Source organism: Mauremys mutica, chromosome 2 (assembly GCF_020497125.1).
Source record: "Mauremys mutica isolate MM-2020 ecotype Southern chromosome 2, ASM2049712v1, whole genome shotgun sequence".
In the NCBI taxonomy this organism is placed as follows: Eukaryota; Metazoa; Chordata; order Testudines; family Geoemydidae; genus Mauremys; species Mauremys mutica.
In genome coordinates this window covers 126,751,264-126,771,342 of record NC_059073.1, presented here as the reverse complement: position 1 = coordinate 126,771,342, position 20,079 = coordinate 126,751,264, and positions in this window count along the sequence as shown.

The following is a 20,079-nucleotide window of genomic DNA, read 5'->3' as shown; positions in this document are numbered from 1 at the left end:
AGAGAGCATAAAGTTTCCTTTAGGCTTTATCCTAATATGCCTTTTTTTCCTGTCAGCATTGTATTTATAATGAAAACACCAAGAACTTGGATAGAGTTTTCCCTCCACAGATCTCCACAAAGAAGGGTAAGGATCGTATTCCTATTTTACAGATAGGGAAGCTGAGGAAAGGAGAAATAAGTGACTTGCCCAATGTTGCAAAGTGAGTCCATGGCACAGACAGGAATACTGCACACATACAACTTCCAAGGCATCGCTAATGTTATTTTTTTCAACATGGCATGTAATCCTTCATTCCGCCATTGGTGGGAAAACATGTCTCTCTTTCTCTTCTTCCTTACTTCAAGAATCAGACAGAAAATCAGTGGCCCTGGTAATTTTCTGTAGTGCAAAGGAGTGCTCTGGAGAAACAGATGCAACCAAAAGTGTGCAGGAAGAGGACACACCATGTACATATCACAGCACAGAATAAATGGATGGTCAGACTTGTAGTCATGTATTTTATAAATGTGTAGATGTGAAGAACTATCCACTGATGCCCCACCCTTCCTTATGTATGCAAAAGGTTGTTGACAGACTAGGCACATGGCCTACCCTAGCACCTAAACATGGAAATGATAAGGGTATATAGTTGCCAATGAGTATGGGAACAGTACCCACTGCTGGACAAGAAAAACACCTGAAAACAACCTGTTCAATGAATACCCCAGGCACAGCAGTAGATAACTAACAGAACACCCCCTACATCTCCCAGAAATGGTAGAAAAATACATCAGTGGTTCTTGAGAAGAGAATGTGCTTGAGCCAACAACTTCAGATCTAGATAAAACCATCCCAAACTCATTGTGTTCAGATACTGAGTCTTGGTTCCACCAATTTATAGTGATAAGATCAGCAATGGAGAAGTTTGGATCTGGATCTGAATCTCCCCAGAAGTTTGGAAATGACTGGATACAGGGATTTTTCCCGCCAGATATTTCTCTAGTACTGAAAGATGTGGTGAAGCAGGAATTTCTGACACGTTGAGCACTTGAAGGATGGTGCTCTGATAGGATACATTGGCATGCATAAGCATTGCTATCCTGCTCAAAGAGCAAGACATTCTTCCCATATATCAAAGCAGGGCATTAACTGAAACTCTAATATCTGTAATAATGTTGCATGTGCAGTGAATGACAGATGGTGATAGTTCAATGAATGACACTGGGTACGAAGATCTAAATGCTACCTCTGGCAGCTGAAAGAGTAGTCATGATGACAATCGTTAAAAATGAATAACAGCAGTTTTCATTCACCGTGTCCTCAGAAGTAAGAACTTGCCTTTGTTACTGCTTAGTCCTGATAAATCTACTGAAACAAACAACAGGGGGCACAGGCACAAGACCAAGTAGTGGTGTCCTGATGGATTTGGTCATAGCTGAGCAGTGGTGCATGATGAACAATCTACCTCAGACTTTAACTAGAAGCTCTCCTAGCTCATTTACCCAATGCTATTTTTTGTAAGAGCTGAGAATACACAGCACTGCTGGCATTCCCCTGGCTATGCCCATTCACCGACTATGCCCATTCACTCCTTGCTTTGCTTGCAGCATGTGTTGCTGAGTGAGGAGACACTCTCTTGCCTTCTGTGCACTGTGCACAAGGCAGCTTAAGAACATTCCTGTCACTGTAGACCTTTTCCAGTTTATTCTGAGCATATATAACCCACACACCTCCTGGGTGTGGTGTTCTGTCCCTTCTAGTGGCACGGAGACCACTTAGGCCACGTCTATACTTACCCGCCGGGTCGACGCGGCGAGTTCGACTTCTCGGAGTTCGAACTATCGCGTCTGATCTAGACGCGATAGTTCGAACTCCGGAAGCGCCGCGGTCGACTCCGGTACTCCACCGCGGCAGGAGGAGTTGCCGGAGTCGACCTTGGAGCCGCGGAGTTCGCTTCCGCGGCGTCTGGACGGTAAGTCATTCGAACTAGGGTAGTTCGAATTCAGCTACGTTATTCACGTAGCTGAATTCACGTACCCTAGTTCGAACCAGGGGCTGTGTGTAGACCAGGGCTTAGAGAGAGAGAGATTAATGCATCTGCTTTATAGCCTTAGCTAACAGGCACATGGACTTTAGCTAAGGCAATGGACACTCATGCATTTAGCTCCAGAGGTCCCAGGTTCAATCCTGCTTGCCAATGACCAGTGTTACACATACAGAGCAATTTACCCCTGTTTTCACTCTGGGGCTGCATGTCTGATGAGTGGCCTGGGTTTATTAATCTCATGGCTGAATAATTCCAACAGGACTTCCTAGAGGTCAGAATCTTCATGCATTCAGGTGTACACAAAAAGGAAGAGACTTTCAGTAACATTTTTCAATAGCACCTAAGTGACTTAGAAACCCAAGTCCCATTTTCAAAAGTAGAGTCAATGGAATTTAGGCTTCTGAGTGCCAAATCACTTCTGAAAATGAGATTAAGTCACTTAGGTATGTCTGAATATATTATCTTTTATATATCTAATATGTAATACATACTATTGTTACCCTTTGGATTATATATATATAATACTTAGTCCTGTCATGAGTGCAGGGGACTGGACTAGATGATCTCGCAAGGTCTCTTCTAGTCCTACGATTCTATGACTCTAGATTACAATATCCTTACACTAACTTACACTAACTTAGGCCCAGAATCTCAAAGGTTTTTAGGTGCCTAAATCAGTGGGAGTTAGGCACTTAAATACCTTTGAGGATCTGAGCCTTATTATTGAAGTATACCTGTAAATGTTAGTGGAACTACTCAAGCAATAAAGTACTATGCTGTACAACTATCACAATCTGGCCCTTTATGACCAATTTTACAGCATTCTTCTTTGTTTGTTTAGATTTATAAAAACTACAGTAGCAACCATGCCATGCTGTGGATGCCCTTGGAAAATATAAAATGCACAGTAGATTCAATTAAGTAGTTCATCCACCCTAGTATTCAATGGCCCCACAACTTTACCACAGAATCAGAACAACAGCCAAAATAACCAAATAATGTTAATAATGCCCTCTCCTCCCCATATCTCCCTCCTTCCCATGGGACTGGGAGAGAGATGGGCAGGGCAGAAGAGGAAATGGGCTTTGAAGCACATATGGAAGGTCTAATGGACCAAGTGGAGAAGTGAATTCCAGAAATAAGTTGCCCTCAGGGAGGATGATTGTATTGTGAAATTCAACCCATGGAGAGGATCAACACATGTCCTTTTCACCATAAATACCCTACTTCAGTCCTCACAAAGGGTTTAGGTGAGATTTAGGTGGCAGACAGACCTTGTGCTGGCCAGGGATGAATTTCACCTATAATAAAAAAAGTGCCAGCCTAAATGCCTCTGCTGATCTCAGCTGACAGAATATGTCTTGGAGAGAAGAACCTGAGATCTCGCAGGTAATCCCAATCACAACAAATTAAGGTTTTTATAAAATAAAAACCAGCACCCTGAAGCCCACCTGTGCAGTGCAGTGGACGTGGCTCCTAGAAGGAGTTGACCCTCCCTCTCATCTCCTGCTCCCAAGCAGATCTCAGAGGCTTACATTCACCTCCTGCAACTGCTGCTCACACCTCTGCCTTTTCAATATAACATCCCCACCATAAAACCTAATCATATGCCTATACTTGATGGCCAGTTAACTCGAGGTACCTATCATGTTTGTAAAGGCTGGTGTGGAGACACCAAACATATTTATATTAGGCTACAAACATTTGTTCTTTCTTCTAGGGATCAGCTTAGGGTAAAGAAAAAAAGTCTAGTGCAGCAAAGCCCCAAAAGAGTCAAAATAGCCTCTCCCTTGCGCTTTTGAAAGTATTGCTGGTTCATGCATAACATTGGCGAATTCCAAATGCCAACAAATTTTAGAAGAAAGTAAGCACATTTGCTCTTCCTGCCATTGCAGTTGCTAAGCATCTGGTCAAAAGTTTTCTTGTACAAACAACACAGCTATGATATTTTTTTTAACTCTGGGATCTACATATATAACACTCACACAGACCATTCCTTCCTCTGATGTTTTAATGCACTTTTCATGAAGGTCTGAGTTTGTCAGTGTTAACATGAATGCACTGTCCATACCGTGCACTGCAACAATTTCAATTATATACAAATGAACTTTCATGGTGCACAATTTTATTGTTGCTTTTATTTCCAGTAGTGGTGTAAATGACTGAACTATCATTGGTGATAATGGAGCTATGCCCATTTACAACAGTGGTGAATTTGACCCTAAATGTCTATGTATTAGACCTAATACTAATGTGTATGCAACATTTTGACAATAGTTTTTAAAGTCATGTAGGGTGAAATTCACGCTAGTGCAGAGGGCATTCAGAAGGCCATATGCATCAAGTAAAGCATTCTGAGAAAGGTGATCTAGTCTTTCTCAGCTGGATGTGAAACATCCTTCCAATGCACAATATAATTTTCCTTGCTATCCTTGCTGTTCGAAAGCAAGTTCTGTGATCTCAAGATATAATTAATGTTGATGGAATGGCATACACATAAAACAGGAATAGCTTTTATATCTCTTTTTTCGAGATTTCTTTGATCCTATGCATAATTATCCCCTCCTCCCACCCACAAATACAGGATAGAACTGTCTTGTAAAAACGTGCATAAAGCTTTGTTGTGTATTTCCCAATAAGTCCCCAGAGGGCTAACGGTCTCATTTTTCACCTTAAGAAGTCAACAATGTTTGTGACCAGGCTAGGCTAAAATTTTGGGTCTTGCTCCACACAGCCATTTAGAGTAATAAAGGACTGTATATTCCTTTTAGGTTTCTGCAATGGTTTTTCACTCATTTCAGCATATGCTCATATTATACCTGTATCTTAGGTAGTTCTTAAACTATTTTTCACACATATTTTTGACAGTGTTCTTTATTTGTTCCACCCTGACTCCTTTGCTGTGTGCCTTCACCATTCAAGATTCCTCAGCTGTGACAGTGAGTGCTGTTATCATGTCTGTTATGTATTGTGTAGTGTATTAAATGAGTCCCTGGTCATTGCTAGGGAAGTCTGAAGCCTTTAGTGATGCCTGGAGCTAGTGGTGTTTTACTTATGGAACACACTGCATACGATATTATGTATTTATAATACAGTTATATATAATCCTATGTTTTTGTTATGCCAGAAACTGAAGAGAGAATATACGGGGCGTGGGTGGGGGGGAGAGCATGTATATTAGAGAGCAGATAGCAAGTGTGAAAAACCGGGATGGGGGCGAAGGGTAATAGGCACCTATGTAAGAAAAGCGCTGAATATTGAAACTGTCCCTATAAAATCAGGACATCTGGTCACCCTAATGTGTGTGTGTGTGTATATATATATACATATACGTTTGTGTGTGTGTTTGCATGTGTATATATATACATGCAAACACACACACAAACATAATTAAGAACATAAGAATGGCCCTACTGGGTCAGGCCAAAGTTCCATCTAGCCCAGTATCCTGTCTTCCGACAGCGTTCAATGCCAGGTTCAATCCCAGAGGGAATGAACAGAACAGGTAATCATCAAGTGATCTATCCCCTGTCACTCATTACCAGCTTCTGGCACACAGAGGCTAGGGATAATGTCAAAATGTCAAAGTAGTCAACTAATCGGTGTCCACCCAATTTGCACATACATGCAGTAAAATCTCTAATTTGCATGATCAAATGAGACGTCACATGAGAACTAATTTTACACGTACTCCAACAGGTGCAGGAGCAAACACTGTGGGCACAACTGAGATGGCATCTATGAAAATCTAGACCTCAGTGCTGCTGAAAAAAAACCTCCCTGAAATGCAAACAAAGCACAAAATCTCTGTCTTTCAAGTAATGGCAATACAGACAAAATACAGACAAAAAGAGCAGCTTTTCATTGTTTTGCTATCTTTGGTTGACATTTACCCCTGTGAAGAGAGAGGGGACACAAGGCTTATGCCTATATCACTTATACACCACATATGCACTACTAAGGTCCAAATTTGAGTACCTAGGTCTTTTGCTGGACCTCTGCTCCAGGTGAATTTCACCCTTTGTTAATTTTTTTTCTACATAATTCCATTAAATTGTGTTACAGATTTTATCAGAGAGAGAAAGCCAATTAAGGTTTTTCAAGAAGACATTTTACTTTATCATTGTACAGTACCTCTGTGAATTATTTTAGCAGTTTGTGCCAGCTAAATACCCAGACTATTTGTTTCAGACAGCATAGTGCTTGCGTGATAATACAAACAGACATACGACAACAAAACCATCCTAGTGTTTGACAGAAACATTGGGAAAAGATCCTTGGCTTCATACCATATATTTATCCAATTTGCCAGCAGGAAGTATTCTTTTGTGAATGTAAAAGGACTGATCACATGTTCTGGGGAAGATGGGGGGGGTCCTGTATGTGCCATATTCCCTTATTGTTCCTGGCAGTGATAACTGTGGCAAGAAATGCCATTTAGACAAGAACTGCTACAGTAGAGCCAGTTATTACTGCTACTTAATTAGATTTTCATTTTGCCTGTTAAATTCCGGTAATGTTTCCTCTTTGTTTTCATTAAATTGGATCATTTCTACCATGCAATATCTACTAAATTATGTTGAATTGCAGTGTTTAACATGTGTGCAGCATTGGGCGAGAGTGTATTCATCTGCTCTATGGACTCACAATGAGATGGCAGGAAGGGGCTCATAGAAGCCCATATCCCCCCAACGATACCATTATGCCAAAATGCAGCAGCTAGGCACAACTGTAATGCTTAATGTTTCCCCTAGAATGGAAGCCATTTCAAAGAGGACAAGAGAATGTAGCTCATGCCCAACCCCTTCAGTGCCCCTATGGATATGCAGCAACTCCTGTGAGCTGAGAGCTCTAAGAGCCATTCAGGCTTCCTGAGGCAAAATTTCTTCTGGAGTTTCTCCTTCCAATGTAGGGACCTAATTCAAAGCCCTTTAAAGTCTTTCCACTGTGTTCAATTAACTTAATCCAAAACCCATAAATAGGATTCCAGTCCAGCAAAGCACTTACATATGTTTAACTATAAGCACATGAGCAGACCCATCTAAACCTGTGGGTCAGATCCTCTCCACTGGTGAAATTGGCATAGCTCCATTTACATCAAATTAAATTATGCCAATTTACAATGGATGAGTATCTGGCCCAATAGGACAACCCTCATGCTTATTAAACTGCTCAAGATAGTTAAGACCAAAGCAGACTGTGAAGAACTTCAAAAAGATCTCACAAAACTAAGTGATTGGGAAACAAAATGGCAAATGAAGTTTAATGTGGATAAATGTAAAGTAATGCACATTGGAAAAAATAACCCCAACTATATATACAATATGATGGGGGCTGATTTAGCTACAACGAGTCAGGAAAAAGATCTTGGCGTCATCGTGGACAGTTCTCTGAAGATGTCTATGCAGTGTGCAGAGGCGGTCAAAAAAGCAAACAGGATGTTAGGAATCATTAAAAAGGGGATAGAGAATAAGACTGAGAATATATTATTGCCCTTATATAAATCCATGGTACGCCCACATCTCGAATACTGTGTACAGATGTGGTCTCCTCACCTCAAAAAAGATATACTGGCACTAGAAAAGGTTCAGAAAAGGGCAACTAAAATGATTAGGGGTTTGGAGAGGGTCCCATATGAGTAAAGATTAAAGAGGCTAGGACTCTAAAGCTTGGAAAAAAGGAGACTAAGGGGGGGATATGATAGAGGTATATAAAATCATGAGTGATGTGGAGAAAGTGGATAAAGAAAAGTTATTTACGTATTTCCATAATACAAGAACTAGGGGTCACCAAATGAAATTAACAGGCAGCAGGTTTAAAACAAATAAAAGGAAGTTCTTCTTCACACAGCGCACAGTCAACTTGTGGAACTCCTTACCTGAGGAGGTTGTGAAGGCTAGGACTATAACAGCGTTTAAAAGAGAACTGGATAAATTCATGATGGTTAAGTCCATAAATGGCTATTAACCAGGATGGGTAAGGAATGGTGTCCCTAGCCTCTGTTTGTCAGAGGATGGAGATGGATGGCAGGGGAGAGATCACTTGATCATTGCCTGTTAGGTTCACTCCCTCTGGGGCACCTGGGATTGGCCACTGTCGGTAGACAGATACTGGGCTAGATGGACCTTTGGTTTGACCTGGTACGGCCGTTCTTATGTTCTTATGTTCTTCTGTTCGTATGTTCTTAAAGATAAAACAGCCCCTCTGTGTTTGCTAGATGGAAAGGGAGCTAGGGGCAAAATTCAAGGAGGAGACTAAGTACCTCCCAAGAATGGACTCAATATGTTGAAGGTGGGGATAATGACACATAAGACAGAATTCTCCTCCCTGCCCTCTAGACACCATAAAATAAGTCAAACAGTTCTTTGGCAATAGTTACATCATTCATAGGAATGGGAGAACTGGATTAGATAAAATAGTAAGTGACCTTAACTGTTGTCCTTCTATCATGGAAAACCCAAATCAAATCCAATGTTAAAAATGCTCCTGCATCTCTATATTGCCTGTTTTTTAGAGAAGACTTAAACTGGAAATTCAGAAATGCAGCATGCATGGGCACGCGCACACATATTTTGTGAGATTTCCAGATCAATTCCTTGATAAATGTGGTGTGAATCAGCAAAGAATCCTGTGGCACCTTATAGACTAACAGACGTTTTGCAGCATGAGCTTTCGTGGGTGAATACCCACTTCTTCAGATGCAAGTAGTGGAAATTTCCAGGAGCAGGTTTATATAGGCAAGCAAGAAGCAAGCTAGAGATAACGAGGTTAGTTCAATCAGGGAGGATGAGGCCCTGTTCTAGCAGTTGAGTGAAAACCAAGGGAGGAGAAACTGGTTCTGTAGTTGGCAAGCCATTCACAGTCTTTGTTTAATCCTGAGCTGATGGTGTAAAATTTGCAGATGAACTGGAGCTCAGCAGTTTCTCTTTGAAGTCTGGTCCTGAAGTTTTTTTGCTGCAGGATGGCCACCTTAAGATCTGCTATTGTATGGCCAGGGAGGTTGAAGTGTTCTCCTACAGGTTTTTGTATATTGCCATTCCTAATATCTGATTTGTGTCCATTTATCCTTTTCCTTAAAGACTGTCCAGTATGGCCGATGTACATAGCAGAGGGGCATTGCTGGCATATGATGGCATATATTACATTGGTGGACGTGCAGGTGAATGAACCGGTGATGGTGTGGCTGATCTGGTTAGGTCCTGTGATGGTGTCGCTGGTGTACATATCTACACATATCTACACCAGCGACATCATCACAGGACCTAACCAGATCAGCCACAGCATCACCGGTTCATTCACCTGCACATCCACCAATGTAGTATATGCCATCATATGCCAGCAATGCCCCTCTGCTATGTACATCGGCCAAACTGGACAATCCCTACGTAAAAGGATAAATGGACACAAGTCAGATATTAGGAATGGCAATATACAAAAACCTGTAGGAGAACACTTCAACCTCCCTGGACACACAATAGCAGATCTTAAGGTGGCCATCCTGCAGCAAAAAAACTTCAGGATCAGACTTCAAAGAGAAACTGCTGAGCTCCAGTTCATCTGCAAATTTTACACCATCAGCTCAGGATTAAACAAAGACTGTGAATGGCTTGCCAACTACAGAACCAGTTTCTCCTCCCTTGGTTTTCACTCAACTGCTAGAACAGGGCCTCATCCTCCCTGATTGAACTAACCTCGTTATCTTTAGCTTGCTTCTTGCCTGCCTATATAAACCTGCCCCTGGAAATTTCCACTACTTGCATCCGAAGAAGTGGGTATTCACCCACGAAAGCTCATGCTGCAAAACATCTGTTAGTCTATAAGGTGCCACAGGATTCTTTGCTGCTTCTACAGAACCAGACTAATACGGCTACCCCTCTGATACGTGGTGTGAATGATACCTGGAGGAGCAGCTGAACTAAGCCAAATGTCAAAACGTTTGGCATAGTTTTGTTTGAAATGTTTCTACTTCCACATGCTGGCCAGGTAGATAAAGTCAATTTTAGCATCTAAATGTAAAGAGAAAGGGTTTAAATCCATTAAGCACCAGCAACTGTTTGGAGAAGGGGTATCCACACAAACAGAATGGGCTCTATCTTAACCAAAGTGGAACCAGGCCGATAATACAGAAAATTGACATCTCTGATAGATTATTTAATCCAAGATCTGGGGGAAAACAGACATGGTGAGGAGTACTCCAATCAAACAAAGACATCTAACAGGGACAAAATGAATACAGCGGTAACTGTAATCTCGCCTCAGGTTCCCCCTTTGACACCATATCCAGTTCAAGTTGCTTGTCAGTGTCTTTGAAGAACTGCATAATTGTGTTCCTCCCTAATTATCCATTCTGACTTCTTCTCTCTTTGCCCTCTGCCTGCTCTGTTCTGTCACTAATGCCAGCTTTGTCCTCTTCTGTCACAAATGTCCCTATGATTGCCTCAACACTTCCTCTTAGATCTTGATAAGTCTCAGTGAACTAATCCTTAAGGCCACTACCAACTCCCCCTTTATATTTCTCCTCAAGCTTCATACTAGGGCCAATGTTGTTTAATGTGTTTATTAAGGTTCTGGAGAAACGGATGAACAGACAGGTGGCAAAATCTGTATACAATCGTTTAAGTGAGTTAGCAATGGAGAAGGCTGTGAGGAAATTCAGATAGGCCTAACAATGCTAGGTGAATGTGCTGGAGAGTGCCAGACGAAACTGAACAGCAACTCTGCCCAGTGCAAGAAATGGGTTTGTTGGGAGCATAGCTAGTGAGTTCACACATGCATTGCGAATGCATAGGAGCATCCATTGAAGAGAGTCAGTGGGCCACCCCTTATTCCACTTCCCCCTTAGTGGCTGGCCATAAACTGTCTATGTGGTATCAGTACCCAAAGCATATGTTTGGACTGAGAGTCCTTTTCCTCCAGCTTCACTGTGCTGTAGCTCCCACCCAGGAAAAATGTTTTACCCTGGCTTAAATCCAATTTCCAGCACTTGGCCCATTGTTGCCATCATAACAAAGAATCAAGAATCTCTAACTAATAAATAAATTGGGGGGGGGAGAATTAAATCCATATTTAAAACCTACAACAAAATACAATTCTGTGAATAACATGGAACTAATTGTATGTAGGTTTCTAGTGACATTAGAAACTGCTCCTATTTTATTCCAATTATTAAGTTTTCCAGACACAAAGAGGAAAAATATGTGTTTTTGGTGTAGGTGACTTTTATTTTAGATTAAGGAAAATAACAAAGAATAGAAAATACATTCTGCATGAGACAGTGTGTGTACTCACTCTAAGATCTTCCATCCTGAATTCCTACCTCTACAGCAGACTAATTACATTTGAAGTCAACAAATGTACCACTATGTTTAAGGTCAGGCATGTGCTTACATGTCTTTCTGAATCAGGGCCCTTGTTAACAGGTTCTAGAATCCTGCAGGACGCTACATGTTAATTACTGCTGACTCACTGGGGCAAACTCAATATTAGAATTAAGGCGGGTGGCAGAGGAAGCTGCGGTCAGGAATAGACAAGTCACCCCTATAAGCAGCAGCACCTGGGAAGAAGGCTTAGGCTGGGGTTGATGTAGGGTTAATTTGTAATTTCACTGGAATACCATAACAGAATTCACTCTTGTTTTAAACCACTGCCATATATGTACTCCTCTATGTATCTGATTGAAGCCTGACAAATCATTTTCTATACGGTCAGGGTAGCTGAAAAAGGATAATGTTTGATTTTACATAATGCTAGTAGGGTCCACTGGTTCTCAAACTCATTTTCATACTGTGAACCATAGCACCTGTTAAGACAGAAATCTTCACATAGATCATCTCCTCTCCCAGGCTTCCAACTCTAATTCTAAACAATCCCTGTAGCAATTATAGTGCTTGCTTACACAAAAAAGCACTATTAGGAGACCTCTTAAAGCGACAAGATGAAAATAAACTTGCTTCAATGGAATGGGTGTAGTTACCTGGTTATGTTGCCCATTTTAAAATCTAGTCTCTTTCCTGCCCACAGATATAGGGCTTTATATTACTACCAGTCCTCCAGGCTCCAGTCATGACTCACTGCTCTCATCAGGGTCAGTTGCTTTCATTTTTTATTCTGTTCTCGTTTGTTTTGCTGCCCCTCCAATTCTCATTTCATCCTCTGACTGGATTACTCTGGGTTTCCACCAAACACCCAACAAAGAAAGACATGAAGCAGCCACCTAGGATTCAGAGAGGGCTTGGACCAAGCTATAGTCATGAAGGAGCTTCACAGTTTTAAGGTTTTCAGATGTGTCACGCCTCTGACAGAAGCACTTCTATGGACAAGCTGGAAGAGTGCTGCATATACAAAGCCTCCACTGTCTGCCACTTTGAGCTGTCATGTACATTTGTGTAAAGTGCATGCAGAGGGGGTGTCAAATGCCACCAAATCAGAACACATGAGTTTCATATCTACTGTGCCCTAGTGTAAGCAATGGCACAAGGGGCAATTGTAAGATTTTTGGCAATTTTATGCAATTGTTTTCTTGTATGTAACAGTGCAGCAAAATCCTAACTCCCTACCTCAGCATTGGTGTGGGGCTGAACAGGGTTTGACAGCGAAGTACGGTGGAGCGTATCCTCTGGCAGGTCTTACCAAGCCGAGAAGGTGTTGAGCTAGTGTCTAGGGTAGTAGGGAGTCCAACTGTTCCTCTATTATTCTAGGGCAACCCGGCCAAAGTGGAGGGAGTTCTGTAGCTACAGGGCACAAGGGCTGGCACCTCAAATGAACTGCTGCAAAATTCCCCTGCCAAACAAGCCCCACAAAGCAGAATAAACCAGGAAACTAGGCACAGATTCATGCGTCGGCTTGACCAACACTCACAACCTGGGATAGCACAGAACAAAAAACAGAAAATGGCTAAAAGAATAGTCCAAATATTTGTTGCAAGTCACAACACTATCATCTGATCTGTACATCGATACTTACGTTGAAGTCACAAAATCAATAAAAGCCGACATCATCGGGATATGTGACACAAGAAGAACAAAAAGCCTCATTGCACAATGGAAAAGCAGAGAGCAAGTATTCCAAGGAAGATCATTCAACAATAGAGCAAGGACTGGAGGCATTGGATTCATTGTTAGGAAATAAACTGTTCCTAGGATAGTCAGCTGTCACATCATATCACCCCAGATAGCATTCCTCACGCTTCTGATAAGTCAAAGGAAAACAATTAAAATTATTTAGATGTAAGCTCCCATTCAGCAAGTAGAAAACAAAGAAATGGAACATTTCTACAAAGAGCTGGAGCAGATAATGCAGAAAAGAGCTACCTACACAATTATCCAAGGGGACTTCAATGCAATAGTAGGTGGCGAGTGAGAAAAAAAAGTACCTGGGAAAAACTGATAAAAGTGTAAGAAATTATTGTGGAGCACATCTGGTTGCATTTGCAGAGGCCAACTGTCTCCATATAATGAATGCAATATTTCAAAAAGAACAGCACTGGCAGTGGACATGGAAAAGCCCAGATGGAGTCAAACTTAATCATATTGATTATGTAATGATGGATACCAGAAGAATCTTCAACGATGTAGCAACGAAAGGAAAATGAGTCATTTTCACAGGCTCAGACCATTGCATGTTGCACTCAAAACTATGTGTCTACGAAGACCGAGTTAAGTGAAGCCAGAAACAGAAGCAAAAATGGGCCTTCAACAAAGAGGCATTTGCACAGGACATTGAGTATAAGCTCAACAAAGACATTGATGAGGACTATGAAGAGTTTATCTCACAGATAATCTCAGCTGCTGAGAAAGCAAAGGCATTGAAAATGCTGGAATACAAGCTGATGATCAGAGAGGAAATTGAATCTGATAGAAAGGAGAGCACACATGAAATTAGAAGGAAAATGGGCAAAGAATACAGAACACTTTGCAAAGAAATTCATGTGACGATCAAAGAAGACTAAGAAGATCAAAGAAGATTAAGAGAGAAGAAATTGAGAGAGGTGGCCGAAAAGAACAAGAGTCTGAAGAAGGTAGAAAGAGATGTTAGGCTGAAACAGATTATCCCAGCAGTGCTGAAAAATGAAAATAGTGAAAGGACATCAGAAAGGAGCAAGATGAATGAAATATGTACAAAATTATACAATGACCTCTACTCCTCACATGTCAATGTCCAGTGTACACCGTCAAGGCAGCAGGTTACAGAAGAAGATCCTGATGTTATGTGGGAAGAAATTGAATACACAGTTTGTAACATAAAGAGAGGGGAGAGTCCAGGAGTGGACGATGCTTTGCCGGAATATCTCAAAGTAAGGGAAGATTCTCTCTTCAAAGCATTGGCACAATGGTTCATCATCTACGTCAATAGCAAGCGTGTTCCAGATGCATCGAAGAAATAGAAAACAATACTATTGATGAAGAAAGGCGATCCAGAAGAATTGAGCAACTACCATCCAATCACACTCCTCTCACAAGTGTATAAAGTCTTCACCCGCTTCATACTCAATTGGATTAAGAAGGATCTTGAAATGCACGAAAGCAGAGAAAAAGCTGGTTTCTGTTCAAAGTATTCAGCAATTGATCACGTCCACTCAGTTCGGCAGCTCTTTGAAAAATGCAAGGAATACGAAGTACCATTGTGTATTGCATTTGTCAACTATAAAAAGGCATTTGACTCAGTAGAGATTAACGCTGTACTCAACATGCTCAATGAAACTGGAATTGATCTGAGGTACATTGACCTGCTGGAAGAAATTAATCTCAATTGCTCAACAGAGATAACATTATTCAATGTCCCCTGCATTATTACTATACGCAGAGGAGTGAGACAAGGCAACACAATCTTACCAAAGCTATTTGCAGCAGTACTGGAGTTGCTGTTCAAGAAATTGAACTGGGAAGAAGGAATCAGAATTGACAGCGAACAGTTAACTCATCTTCTCTTTGCTGACGACTATGTAGTACTGGTGAAGGACACAGCAGAACTGGAGAACAAATTGCAGCAACTGCAAACACTTTTGGTTGATATCAGGTTGGAAGTGAACATGTCGAAGATGAAGTGGATGTGGAATGAGCATTGTGCAGAAGGAACTATCACTGTAAATAGGAAAGAAATCGAGGAGGTCAACAAATATATTTACCTGGGTAAGCAGCTGAGCAGAGACAACTCATTTGAAGGAGAATGCAGTAGGAGACGAAAGCAGGATGGGCAAGTTTCGACAAAATAAAGATGTCTCCAACAGATGATGAACTGCCCATGAAGAAAAGGAAAGACCTGTTTAATTCCAGGTTCTGCCAGCAATGATATACAGAGCAGAAAGCTGGTCAATGACGAAAGCAGAGGAAGAAAAATTAGCTGTCACCCAGAGTGCAATGGAAAGGGGTATGTGTAAGATATCGCTCTGTGATCACAATGAGGAGATCAGAAGATGTACAGAGGTGACCGATGTAGTGAAGGCAATATATGATGCAAAGTGAAGATGGGCAGGTCATGTACTCTGCAGTCAAGACAGTAGGTGGACAACCCGCATCTGTGACTGGATTCCCAGAGACCACAAGCGATCGCTGGGCAGACCAAAAATGCACTGGGCCAATCCCATAACAAAACCCTGTGTCCAGAAATGGAAAGAATGTGCTCGCAACAAAACAGAATAGTGTGGCATTGACTTGTGTTCAGGAAGGGACAGACGAGGACAAGATGAACAAAGGCGACAAAGGTGAACAGTGAAACAAATAATTTAAAACTAGTCTGTGCCACCCTTACTTTGGCGAACATTTATTCAGGTAAGAAGTCCTGATATGTGTTCACCAAAAGTGAGTAAGGTTTGCACAGCCTGCTTTTAAATGATGTGCTGGACCTTTACATGGGACTACATATGTATGTGCTTGCCAACATACATAAGGGTTCCACAGTTGAGCCCTGAAAGAGACTATAAAAGAGTCCTTGATGGATTTTTCCTCAAGGGATGGGGGAATCTGACCCTGACCATTTATATACACTGGGTGGTCACAACACCAGCCCCACTTCCCCACTATTCACAAGGGCTGCTTTGCCCTTTGTGGGCCTCCTTAAGTCTCTCCAGTTGGGGGGATCAAAATGGAAGTCACAAACGCCCCCCACACCTTCAGGGATACTCTCTCCCTGAGGCCCCAGAAAAAGGCAAGGAGGTGGTGAGCCTGTTTGTCTTATCTTGGGGGTCCGCTGTCCACTCCTCAGGCCCAGGGTGAAAGTCTCCTGCCTAGAAGTTCATGCTAGAGCAGTAGGAGTCACTCCTTCAGTCCATTACCTAGGACAATCCTGCTCCTTCTCCACCCCTGCTAACTGCAGTTTCCTCCTTCTTCAAGTCCTCCTCCCTATCATGCATGATTAACATGTCTGAAAGAGTGGGGCTATCCCTACAACCAGGACCTCTCTGGCCCGTTCCTCATCTGTGTGGGGACTATACATGTCATCATACAGACATTTCACTCTTGCCCTGTGCATAGAAATCCCATTTGTACCCATGGCAAGTTTGCACAAAGATGAACACTAGACTACTGTGTAGTCCTTAATAATTAAAATAGTTGGGGTTTAGTGTGTTTTGCTACCATCATAAATCATGAGAGCAAGGGGATTCAAATTGAAAAGACTTGCCATGGCTGATATTTCCAGTGATATTAGCTGTTTGTCTCTTCTGGTTTGGAAAAATTCCTGAAAGCAGCTATTTCTAGAGTAGTAAAATCAGTAACAGTGCAAAACCTAGCTGTGAACATGAAATCACTCCTCATACTGCCAGATATTTTCCCTGAATTCATCTGGATGATTCCAGAAACTGTAGATGTGCAAATTTAATCTCAGTGTTTCACAAAAGAAAAACTATGACATGCCTGGAAAATGGGATCCTTCGTGTCAACTCTCCATACATATTATATATGATGGTATCATCTTTTATATCAACCGAATCAAGCAAACAACCATGCTAGGAATATATTGTTCCTGCCCCATCACCTACATCTAACAGTTTTCCACTGTATTGTGGTTAGGTTCATTAACATTCATGCTGTTGTCTGTCACCTCATTTGTTTCAGTGTTTGCTTTGAATTTGCCTTGCTGAAAGAGTTTCACATTGTGCTTGCTCTGGCTCATCATCTGCTGTTTCATTTGACTCTAATGTTTTTAATATGTGTACATTTTATATATGTACATAGTACATGTATGTATATATGCATGCACACACTCATCTGTTATTATCTATCTATAATACATGATGATAACAAGGTTTTATCTGCATGAGTTTGAGATGGTCACAAGACTCATTATAGCTGAACCTATTATCTTCCTGTTCTTCAATCATCTTGAGACTTTTCAAAGAAAAGAAGTGCATCATGTTTCCTTTAAGCTTAACATAATGGCCTAGATGCTGCACTACAGTGAGGTTTCTTTGTGCCGGTTTAAAATTGACTACCTGATGTCATGAGCACTCCTCCCTCCTGCTTAAAGAAATCTTTGGGTGGTTCTCACATGTCACGTCAGCTCCTTCATCACCCCTCTCCCAGTCATCAGTGCAGGGGCCATGTCAATGACAAAGAGGGTATGGCTGTGATGTTAGCCTTTTAACACAATCTCTTAAATGGAACGGGAATCCAATAAGCACTTAAACGAGAGCTGAAATTTCAAATCTTTGCACTGAGATTTTCAGCTCCCCCTACAGGAACTGGGTGTCCACATCTTTGATAACTGTCTCAGTCTTGCAGTGCAAGTGGATATTGAATTAGACAAAAGTAGTTTACCCATGCTTAATGTGGTGTGTGTGTGTTGTGACAGACCCAGGCCAGTGCGGTACAGGAGTCTGGTAGAGGGCAAATATACTGGTCACTGGATGAGTAGTTTTCTGTTCCCTGAGTGACCAGAGCAGGGGCTGCACTAGAGTAATCAGGAACCTGCTAGAACCAATTAAGGCAGACAGGCTGGTTAGAACACCTGCAGCCAATCAAGGCAGGCTAATCAGGGCACCTGGGTTTAAAAAGGAGCTCTCTCCAGTCGGGGAGTGGGGGGGAGAGCCAGAGGAGAGGAAGTGCGTGTGAGGAGCTGGGAGCAAGAGGCTCAAGGAGCTGAGAGTGAGAGTGAGAGGGTGTGCTGTTGGAGGACTAAGGAGTACAAGCGTTATCAGATACCAGGAGGAAGGTCCTGTGGTGAGGATAAAGAAGGTGTTTGGAGGAGGCCATGGGAAGTAGCCCAGGGAGTTGTAGCTATCATGCAGCTGTTACAGGAGGCACTATAGATAGCTGCAATCCACAGGGCCCTGGGCTGGAACCCGGAGTAGAGGGTGGGGCCGGGTTCCCCCCAAACCTCCCAACTCCTGATCAGACACAGGAGAAGTTGACCCAGACTGTGGGGAAGATCACTGAGGTGAGCAAAATCTGCCAATAAGCGCAGGACCCACCAAGGTAGAGGAGGAACTTTGTCACCGTGTGTATAAATACAAACATTCAGAATCAGAATTAGTTCATCCTGAAAATACTGGATGGTTGTTGAGGTTCTCAGAAAACCTCTTCTCAATACATAGCTGCCCAGAGGGGGGGCAAGTGGGGCAATTTGCCCCAGGCTCCGCAGTGGCCCCCATGAGAGTTTTTCAGGGACCCTGGAGTGGGGTCATTCACTCACTCCAGGGGCCCTGGAAAACTCTTGCAGGGCCTGGGCCCCCAGAGCTTCTTCCGCTCCGAGTCTTTGGCGGCAATTCGGCGGTGGTGGGGGGGTCCTTCCGCACCAGGACCCTCCGCCGCCGAAGTGCCAGGTCTTCGGTGGCAATTCGGCAGTGGGGGCCCTCTACCGCCGAAGACCCCAGGCCCCCTGAATCCTCTGGGTGGCCCTGTCTCAATATATGGCCATCATTTTGGTTAGCAGCTCCTTTTTCTCCTTCTCTTGTTAACACAGATGAAAAAAATTGAGTTTATTTTCTATTGTATTGTTAAAATAATTATATCACAACTTTTATCCAGAGATCAAATAGCCCACCTCAGATGTAGGAAAATGTTATACCAATTTAGCATGTGAGAGACTGAGGTACAGGAGTTATACAAAGTTAAAAAATAATGAAGTGGTATAGTCAGGAACAGAATTAAGGTGGTCAGATTTTCAGACCCTTGGTCTAACCTGAAGACCACACCCCTGCCTTCAGTGAAAGTTTCTCAGGATTCAGACCTGCTAGTTGAATAAAAAGCTACCAGAGTACTCAAATCTTTTGCATCAGTCCTATAATTAATCTTTTTATTGTGGCACAAATAGAAAATAAACGGATGATGGCAATCCCAGTATCAAACTGAATTCACTTAATCGGAGCTAGTTTCCTACTTATATGGATAAAAGTAGCCAATCCTGATCACATGCTTCTCACTATCCTTCTCACTAAGAGGACTTTTCTCTGCAGAACTCAACAAATATGAAGGGACATGAAGAATAATTAGTTGGAATCCCTAATTAAATGGCAGAGTCGAGGAGGCAGAGCTTTTCTGCCCTATTTTGTGCCATCCAGCACTTCACAGGAAGTGACATTGACTCAAACAAGGATCCAGAATGTAGATTAACTGTAATTCTGACAGCCTTGAAACTGAACAGAAAATGACACCAAGGTGTAAAACTATTTCAAATGCCCATGTGAGAGTAAAAGGGCAAAATATATTGAATGTGGATAAGTAGGACAAGAAGATTGCATCATTACACATTTGCCTAAATTAGGAATTGACAGAACAAATCACAGAAATTGCTCTTAGCACAAGTTTGTATTCAGGGTGTGAGGTTAAGTAAGGAAAAATAAGCAAACACGGGCATTGCTTAATGCTGAAAAATCAGCAGGCCTCTCAGAGTTTTTTGGGAAGGGGATTATGATCAGAAATATAATTTTAATTTATTTAAATGAGTCTTTCAGGTAAATGCTTTACATTTACATTGACGTCAAGGATTAGCTGATGTTCTGAGGTGTCCGATATTTTTCTATGAAAACTGCTGATGAAGAGTTAAATGGTATTTGTGTAGGAGCACTGGATCATGACACTGGTCCATACACTCTGATATCTTTTCTCTGAGAGTGG